The 7,500-nt window shown below is 60.2% G+C and overlaps 3 non-coding genes across 3 annotated transcripts in view; all 3 read left to right on the top strand.

Annotated features, from left to right (window-relative positions):
* The first annotated feature begins 3,440 nt into the window (after nucleotides 1–3,440).
* Nucleotides 3,441–5,278, top strand: LOC145653967 (18S ribosomal RNA). Its single transcript, XR_014120210.1, has one exon. It is a non-coding gene; the product is annotated as an 18S ribosomal RNA (ribosomal RNA).
* An 881-nt stretch (nucleotides 5,279–6,159) lies between these two features.
* Nucleotides 6,160–6,313, top strand: LOC145653938 (5.8S ribosomal RNA). Its single transcript, XR_014120181.1, has one exon. It is a non-coding gene; the product is annotated as a 5.8S ribosomal RNA (ribosomal RNA).
* Nucleotides 6,314–6,932: 619 nt separating this feature from the next.
* LOC145653945 (28S ribosomal RNA) overlaps nucleotides 6,933–7,500 on the top strand; it is a 4,160-nt gene continuing 3,592 nt past the window's right edge. The window contains exon 1 of the ribosomal RNA XR_014120188.1: nucleotides 6,933–7,500. This exon is cut by the window's right edge and continues 3,592 nt beyond it. This is a non-coding gene — a ribosomal RNA (28S ribosomal RNA).

The raw sequence follows: 7,500 nt of genomic DNA, 5'->3' as shown, positions 1-7,500 counted from the left end.
GACGGTGGCGTGGGCAGCAGGGGGCGCTCCTGGCCATGCCCAGCGAGTTTCGTGCGAATCGGACCTGGTCCGGAAGAGATACGAAGGGAAAACTCATTACTCGTCGGGGTGGCACATCCAGGCTCTCGACCCTCCCAAAGCGTCCGACCAGGGTGCACCCTGCCGGGCATGGTTAGCCGCCAGCCCCCTTCCTGGAGGTCTGGTTGGCACGGGGTTTTGATTTTTCGGTTTCATATCTCTGGGCTCCTTGGGAGCAGAAAGTCGGTTGAGGGCCCTTTGGAAAGAGCCGGGGCTGCCGTTTAACGCTGTCCAAGCGGCAGGCGAAGCGCACCCACCGTTTTTACGCTATGATTTTTTAAAACCGCCGGGGCGGCAAACACAGGGCCGGTCGGGTTTGAAGACGAATATCTCTTCGGCCCTTGGGAGGAGAGAAGCAGCGCGGGTCACCTTTGAACGCGCTCGCTGCCAGGAACGTCTGGCGTAAAAGTTTCGTGGGAATCGGACGTTCCTAGGCTGAGAAGCGAGCGCCCGCCCTCGGGCGGTCGGGGGCCCCTTTCTCATTCCCCGTCTGGGCTAAAAATACGAGGTCGGACCCGATGGACTCGGGAGACTGGAGAGTACCAGGGAGACCCTGGAAGCAGGCGACCCGACCCACGCTTCGCTGTCTCCTCGGCCCTCGGGAGTAGAAGCGCGGGGACGGTGGCGTGGGCAGCAGGGGGCGCTCCTGGCCATGCCCAGCGAGTTTCGTGCGAATCGGACCTGGTCCGGAAGAGATACGAAGGGAAAACTCATTACTCGTCGGGGTGGCACATCCAGGCTCTCGACCCTCCCAAAGCGTCCGACCAGGGTGCACCCTGCCGGGCATGGTTAGCCGCCAGCCCCCTTCCTGGAGGTCTGGTTGGCACGGGGTTTTGATTTATCGGTTTCATATCTCTGGGCTCCTTGGGAGCAGAAAGTCGGTTGAGGGCCCTTTGGAAAGAGCCGGGGCTGCCGTTTAACGCTGTCCAAGCGGCAGGCGAAGCGCACCCACCGTTTTTACGCTATGATTTTTTAAAACCGCCGGGGCGGCAAACACAGGGCCGGTCGGGTTTGAAGACGAATATCTCTTCGGCCCTTGGGAGGAGAGAAGCAGCGCGGGTCACCTTTGAACGCGCTCGCTGCCAGGAACGTCTGGCGTAAAAGTTTCGGGAATCGGACGTTCCTAGGCTGAGAAGCGAGCGCGCCGCCCTCGGGCGGTCGGGGGCCCCCTTTCTCATTCCCCGTCTGGGCTAAAAATACGAGGTCGGACCCGATGGACTCGGGAACTGGAGAGTACCAGGGAGACCCTGGAAGCAGGCGACCCGACCCAACGCTTCGCTGTCTCCTCGGCCCTCGGGAGTAGAAGCGCGGGGACGGTGGCGTGGGCAGCAGGGGGCGCTCCTGGCCATGCCCAGCGAGTTTCGTGCGAATCGGACCTGGTCCGGAAGAGATACGAAGGGAAAACTCATTACTCGTCGGGGTGGCACATCCAGGCTCTCGACCCTCCCAAAGTGTCCGACCAGGGTGCACCCTGCCGGGCTAAGAGAACAGCCAGGTGAACCCTGGAGGTTCCGAACTCCAGACCCCTGGACCCGACGGCTCAGTCCGCCTCAGGTGCACTACAGAGGTCCTCGGGCTGTCCCTGAGTGCATTAAAACGGAAATCAGAATTACTCCCCCGGGTGGCACTTCCAGGCTCTCGACCCTCCCAAAGTGTCCGACCAGGGTGCACCCTGCTGGGCATGGTTAGCCGCCAGCCCCCTTCCTGGAGGTCTGGTTGGCACGGGGTTTTGCAAATAAGGTCCCGTCGGGTATTGGGAGAGCAAAGAGAATCAATGGGGTCCAAGCACTAAATTCATCCAGTGGCGTTCTCTGGAAGCCCAAGGGGAGTCCGAGGGGTGTTCGGCCGGCAAGGGGGAGCTCTCCCTCGGACACATGATCAAACGCCTGTCCCCTACCGGAAAGTGGTGTGCTCTGGATGCCCCCCCCCCCCCCCCCCATCCCCCGAGGGGGGTGCTTATCCCGCGAGGGGAGCCCTCCTCGGGTTAAGTGAACCATCATGCCGATTCCCCTATGGAAGTGGGCACATCCAGGCACACAGTCTGCTTTGCTCTCCCCGACCCGAGTGCGTCTGTTGGGCTGAGTGTACGCCCAGGCAACTGGATCCAATGGCTCAGTCCGCCGCAGCGTGCTTCGACGATGGGTCGTACAGCCATGCCACCAGGGTGGGCGTGTTTGTAAATGTACCAGTGGATTCTCGTCGGCCTGCCACATCCATGGTATCGACCCACCAGGCCTGTCCGACCAGGGGTTGACCCTGGACGGGCCAGGGTCTGTGGTTTGGCCCTTGTCCTAGATGAAATCGGGCACGGGTTTTCTGGCCAGGTACCATCGGGTTACTGGGAGAGCGGCTTCGGTCTCCAGGTGAGACCAATGGTGAAGCAGCACGAGGCAATGGAGAGCATGCAAAGCGATGGGGAAGCCATGCACGGCAATGGCCACGAAAAAAAAAAAAAATCACCACGGAAGGAACGTGAAGAACAAGGAGGAGTGTAGTGACACTGCCCAAAGCTGCCCGGTGTTGCAGGGGTCTATTGGTGTGTTGCTTCCTTGTTTGGTAGAGTGGAGTACCAGACCCGCCAGGGGTAGGCAAACCATTCCCCCTACGGTAAGTGAGGAGCCAGCCATTTGACGAGCGGGTGTCCACGTGTACGGGTGCGAGCGCTATCCCCCACACGGGGTTAGGCCACGGCCTTAGGTGGACCGTCTGCCGACCAGCCCCGGCTGATCCAGAACTTCTGATGTGGAGAGCGGTTTTGACAGATCCTCCTGGTTCTAGCGGGTCAAGCCTCTGATGGGGGGTGGGGGTTATTTGTAACCCATCCCAAACTCTCTGGGGGAGACTCAGACGGCAGTCTGTCTACTCAGTTGTCTATACTGGTGTCTGTGGTTTGGGAGGAAGGGAGTGCCCTGCTTTGTTGGCCTCCTCTTCAAACCTACCTGGGCCCACGAATCACTCTTCTTGGTTACATCACGAAACGTAGGTTGAGCGAGGCTAGGGGGGAGGGAATTCGACGAGGTCTTTCCCTTGTCCCCCCACCAGCGGCCCACGAAAATCAAAACGGCGTGAAGAGAGGGAACGCCGAAAGCACCTGGAGTCGGCCGTCCGCACCTCCGGAGGAGGTGGACGGGGTACGGTGCGGGCATGACCGGATGGGACAGCTTTGCATCAAGGTGAGAGGTCGGCGTCCGAAGGCCAGAGGGCGGTGCGCGAGCACGTTTACACTGGCCGCGGAAGCTGTCCTGGGTAGCCCTGTATGGCGTCTGGACCTGACGGCGCACGCACTTACAACCCGCTGCTTCCTAGCCCCCGGAAGGGGAGGCGGATGTCACTCGTGGTTCATCCCAGACCACGGTGCAAACTACCTGGTTGATCCTGCCAGTAACATATGCTTGTCTCAAAGATTAAGCCATGCAGGTCTAAGTGCACACGGCCGGTACAGTGAAACTGCGAATGGCTCATTAAATCAGTTATGGTTCCTTTGATCGCTCCACACGTTACTCGGATAACTGTGGTAATTCTAGAGCTAATACATGCAAACGAGCGCTGACCCTTCGGGGGATGCGTGCATTTATCAGACCCAAAACCCATCCGGGGGGCTCGGGCCCCCGGCCGCTTTGGTGACTCTAGATAACCTCGGGCCGATCGCGCGCCCTCCGCGGCGGCGACGTCTCATTCGAATGTCTGCCCTATCAACTTTCGATGGTACCATAGTCGGCTACCATGGTGACCACGGGTAACGGGGAATCAGGGTTCGATTCCGGAGAGGGAGCCTGAGAAACGGCTACCACATCCAAGGAAGGCAGCAGGCGCGCAAATTACCCATTCCCGACACGGGGAGGTAGTGACGAAAAATAACGATACAGGTCTCTTTCGAGGCCCTGTAATCGGAATGAGCGTATCCTAAACCCATGGGTGAGGACCCATTGGAGGGCAAGTCTGGTGCCAGCAGCCGCGGTAATTCCAGCTCCAATAGCGTATATTAAAGTTGCTGCAGTTAAAAAGCTCGTAGTTGGATGTCGGGAGTGGGCTGGCGGTCCGCCGCGAGGCGTGCCACCGCCTGTCTCAGACCCTGTCTCCCGGTGCCCCCCGGATGCCCTTGGCTGGGTGTCCGGACGGGGCTCGGAGCGTTTACTTTGAAAAAATTAGAGTGTTCAAAGCGGGCCCGCTTCTCGCCTGAATACCTGAGCTAGGAATAATGGAATAGGACTCCGGTTCTATTTTGTGGGTTTCCTGAACCAGGGCCATGATTAAGAGGGACGGCCGGGGGCATTCGTATTGCGCCGCTAGAGGTGAAATTCTTGGACCGGCGCAAGACGGACGAAAGCGAAAGCATTTGCCAAGAATGTTTTCATTAATCAAGAACGAAAGTCGGAGGTTCGAAGACGATCAGATACCGTCGTAGTTCCGACCGTAAACTATGCCGACCCGCGATCCGGCGGCGTTATTCCCATGACCCGCCGGGCAGCGTGAGGGAAACCACGAGTCTGTGGGTTCCGGGGGGAGTATGGTTGCAAAGCTGAAACTTAAAGGAATTGACGGAAGGGCACCACCAGGAGTGGAGCCTGCGGCTTAATTTGACTCAACACGGGAAACCTCACCCGGCCCGGACACGGAAAGGATTGACAGATTGATAGCTCTTTCTCGATTCTGTGGGTGGTGGTGCATGGCCGTTCTTAGTTGGTGGAGCGATTTGTCTGGTTAATTCCGATAACGAACGAGACTCCGGCATGCTAAATAGTTACGCGGCCCTCCGCGGTCGGCGTCAAACTTCTTAGAGGGACAAGTGGCGTTCAGCCACGCGAGATGGAGCAATAACAGGTCTGTGATGCCCTTAGATGTCCGGGGCTGCACGCGCGCCACAATGGTTGGATCAGCGTGTGCCTACCCTACACCGAGAGGTGCGGGTAATCCGCTGAACCCCATTCGTGATGGGGACTGGGGATTGCAATTATTCCCCATGAACGAGGAATTCCCAGTAAGCGCGGGTCATAAGCTCGCGTTGATTAAGTCCCTGCCCTTTGTACACACCGCCCGTCGCTACTACCGATCGGATGGTTTAGTGAGGTCCTCGGATCGGCCCCGCCGGGGCTCCTCGCGGGCCTTGGCGGAGCGCCGAGAAGTCGATCAAACTTGACTATCTAGAGGAAGTAAAAGTCGTAACAAGGTTTTCGTAGGTGAACCTGCGAAAGGATCATTAACGGGTAACGCTGTCCGGCGTGCCTCCTCTCCCGACCCCCTCGACTTCGCCGTCCCCCCGCGTCGGGGCCCAGGGTCGAAAGGGTCTTCGGGGTTGCTGTTACACGTGGTCGCTTGCAGGTCAGGCTGGACAGAAGGCATAAAGGAGGAGCCTAGTCCCTCCCACCCCTTCCTCGTCCTCCGCCTCTTCCTCCGCGTCGTCCTTCAGCACCCCCCCCCCGCAGGCCCCGGTATTCTCTGGGTTCCAGCGCGAGAGACGCGTCGTTCAAAAACTCGGCGTCCCCGCTCGTCGGGCGAAGGCCGGTTTCCCCTCACCTTGCCGGCAGGAGAAGCGCCTGCGAGTCGAGCGGGTCGTACGGGTCCGTCCCGCGCCCTCCCTCTCGCTCGCACGGCCGCTGCCTCCGTCCACCGCGAGGGGTTTTCCTATTTTGTTGTCCTTGTCATTCTTCCCCGTCCCCTTGCTCGCTGACGAGCGGACTTTCCGGGGGGGGTTGCGAGCGCTGCTCCTCGTGGGGCAGGCCATGGCCCTTCCTGTGTTCGTCCGCCCACCGGCGTCCTGGGGCGTGGTGGTGGTGGGTGGCGCAGCCGGTTCCCCTGCTTCTCTCTCTCAGAAAGGAGTCTCAGGGGGACCCCCGGCAGGTACCTAGGGCTTGGCCCACGCTACGTGAGTTCCACCCCTTTCGAGGGGTCGGACGGGGCGGGCGCGGAGGGCCGCGGTTCAAAGACTGACTCGTCTGCCACGTGGGGCGTGTGGGCAAAGCGCAACCCCGCGCCCGTTTCAACACTCGCAGACGGGGGCGCCTGACCGGTTGGTGAAACCTTTTAAACCTGTCTTTGTAGTCGTGGTGAAAGACCTAAACTGAGCCTGAAATAAAAGAGTACAACTCTTAGCGGTGGATCACTTGGCTCGTGCGTCGATGAAGAACGCAGCCAGCTGCGAGAACTAATGTGAATTGCAGGACACATTGATCATCGACATTTCGAACGCACATTGCGGCCCCGGGTCCATCCCGGGGCTACGCCTGTCTGAGGGTCGCTATTCCTATCTGTCGGACCTGCCTTCTCAGGCGGGACCGCGGTTGGAGGTTCGTAGGTGGGGGGGTGCCCCCTGGCCTCCGTCTTCCTAAAAGCAGACGGTTCCCGGTCGCTGTCTCGGTGAGATCCGGTCGGTGGGTTCGCTGCGGTTGAGTGCCCGTTCTCCGTGCACAAGCTTCTCCTCCCCCGCTTCGGTTCGTTTCGGTTCGTTTCGGCTCCGCTCCTGGCCTGGCCAGGAACGTGGTCCCCTGCGCCCGAGAAAGAAGCGAGCGTGGCTGCCGGTGGGTTCTCTCCGCTTTGGCTGCCCACGTTTTCGCTTCTTTTCTCACCCCCTGCGCAGGCGGATCACGGAAAGGTGTCTGTTCTGTTCCGTTACGTGCGCGAGCGGAGGGAGGTTGTTGTTACATGCGTTCCCCCCCCCCCCTCCCCCGGTGGGGGGGGTGGGGGGGGTCGGGGTTTCGGGTGGCTCTGCCTCTGGCGTTTTCCTTACGGGCCGACCTGTCCGTGGCACGTCCGTGACGTCCCGACCTGTGTCCTCGTTAGCCCGGGTGAAAAGGGACTCGTCCCCTAACCCGGCGGTGTTCACGCTTCTGGGCAACCCTCCAGAGCGAACTCGGGAGCGACCTCAGATCAGACGAGACAACCCGCTGAATTTAAGCATATTACTAAGCGGAGGAAAAGAAACTAACAAGGATTCCCTCAGTAGCCGGCGAGCGAAGAGGGAAGAGCCCAGCGCTGAATCCCCCGTCCGGGTGCGGGCGAGGGGAATTGTGGCGTATGGAAGTCTGTTTTTCTTCCTGGCGCGGGCCGGGGGGCCTGAGTCCTTCTGATGGAGGCTCAGCCCGTGGACGGTGTGAGGCCGGTAAATGGCCCCAGCCCCGCCAGGGTAGCGGTCTTCTCGGAGTCGGGTTGCTTGGGAATGCAGCCCAAAGTGGGTGGTAAACTCCAATCTAAGGCTAAATACCGGCACGAGACCGATAGCGAACAAGTACCGTAAGGGAAAGTTGAAAAGAACTTTGAAGAGAGAGTTCAACAGGGCGTGAAACCGTTAAGAGGTAAACGGGTGGGGTCCGCACAGTCTGCCCGGGGGATTCAACCCGGCGGTGAGGCCGTCCCTGTCGCGCGAGTGTGCTCCGCTTCCAAACCCCCGGCGTTCCCCCTTCGGGGGGTCGCGTCGGGGGCGGCGGG

Source organism: Electrophorus electricus, unplaced genomic scaffold (assembly GCF_041902795.1).
Source record: "Electrophorus electricus isolate QZ-2024a unplaced genomic scaffold, ASM4190279v1 Scaffold100, whole genome shotgun sequence".
In the NCBI taxonomy this organism is placed as follows: domain Eukaryota; kingdom Metazoa; phylum Chordata; class Actinopteri; order Gymnotiformes; family Gymnotidae; genus Electrophorus; species Electrophorus electricus.
This window is presented reverse-complemented; position numbering and strand designations above follow the sequence as displayed.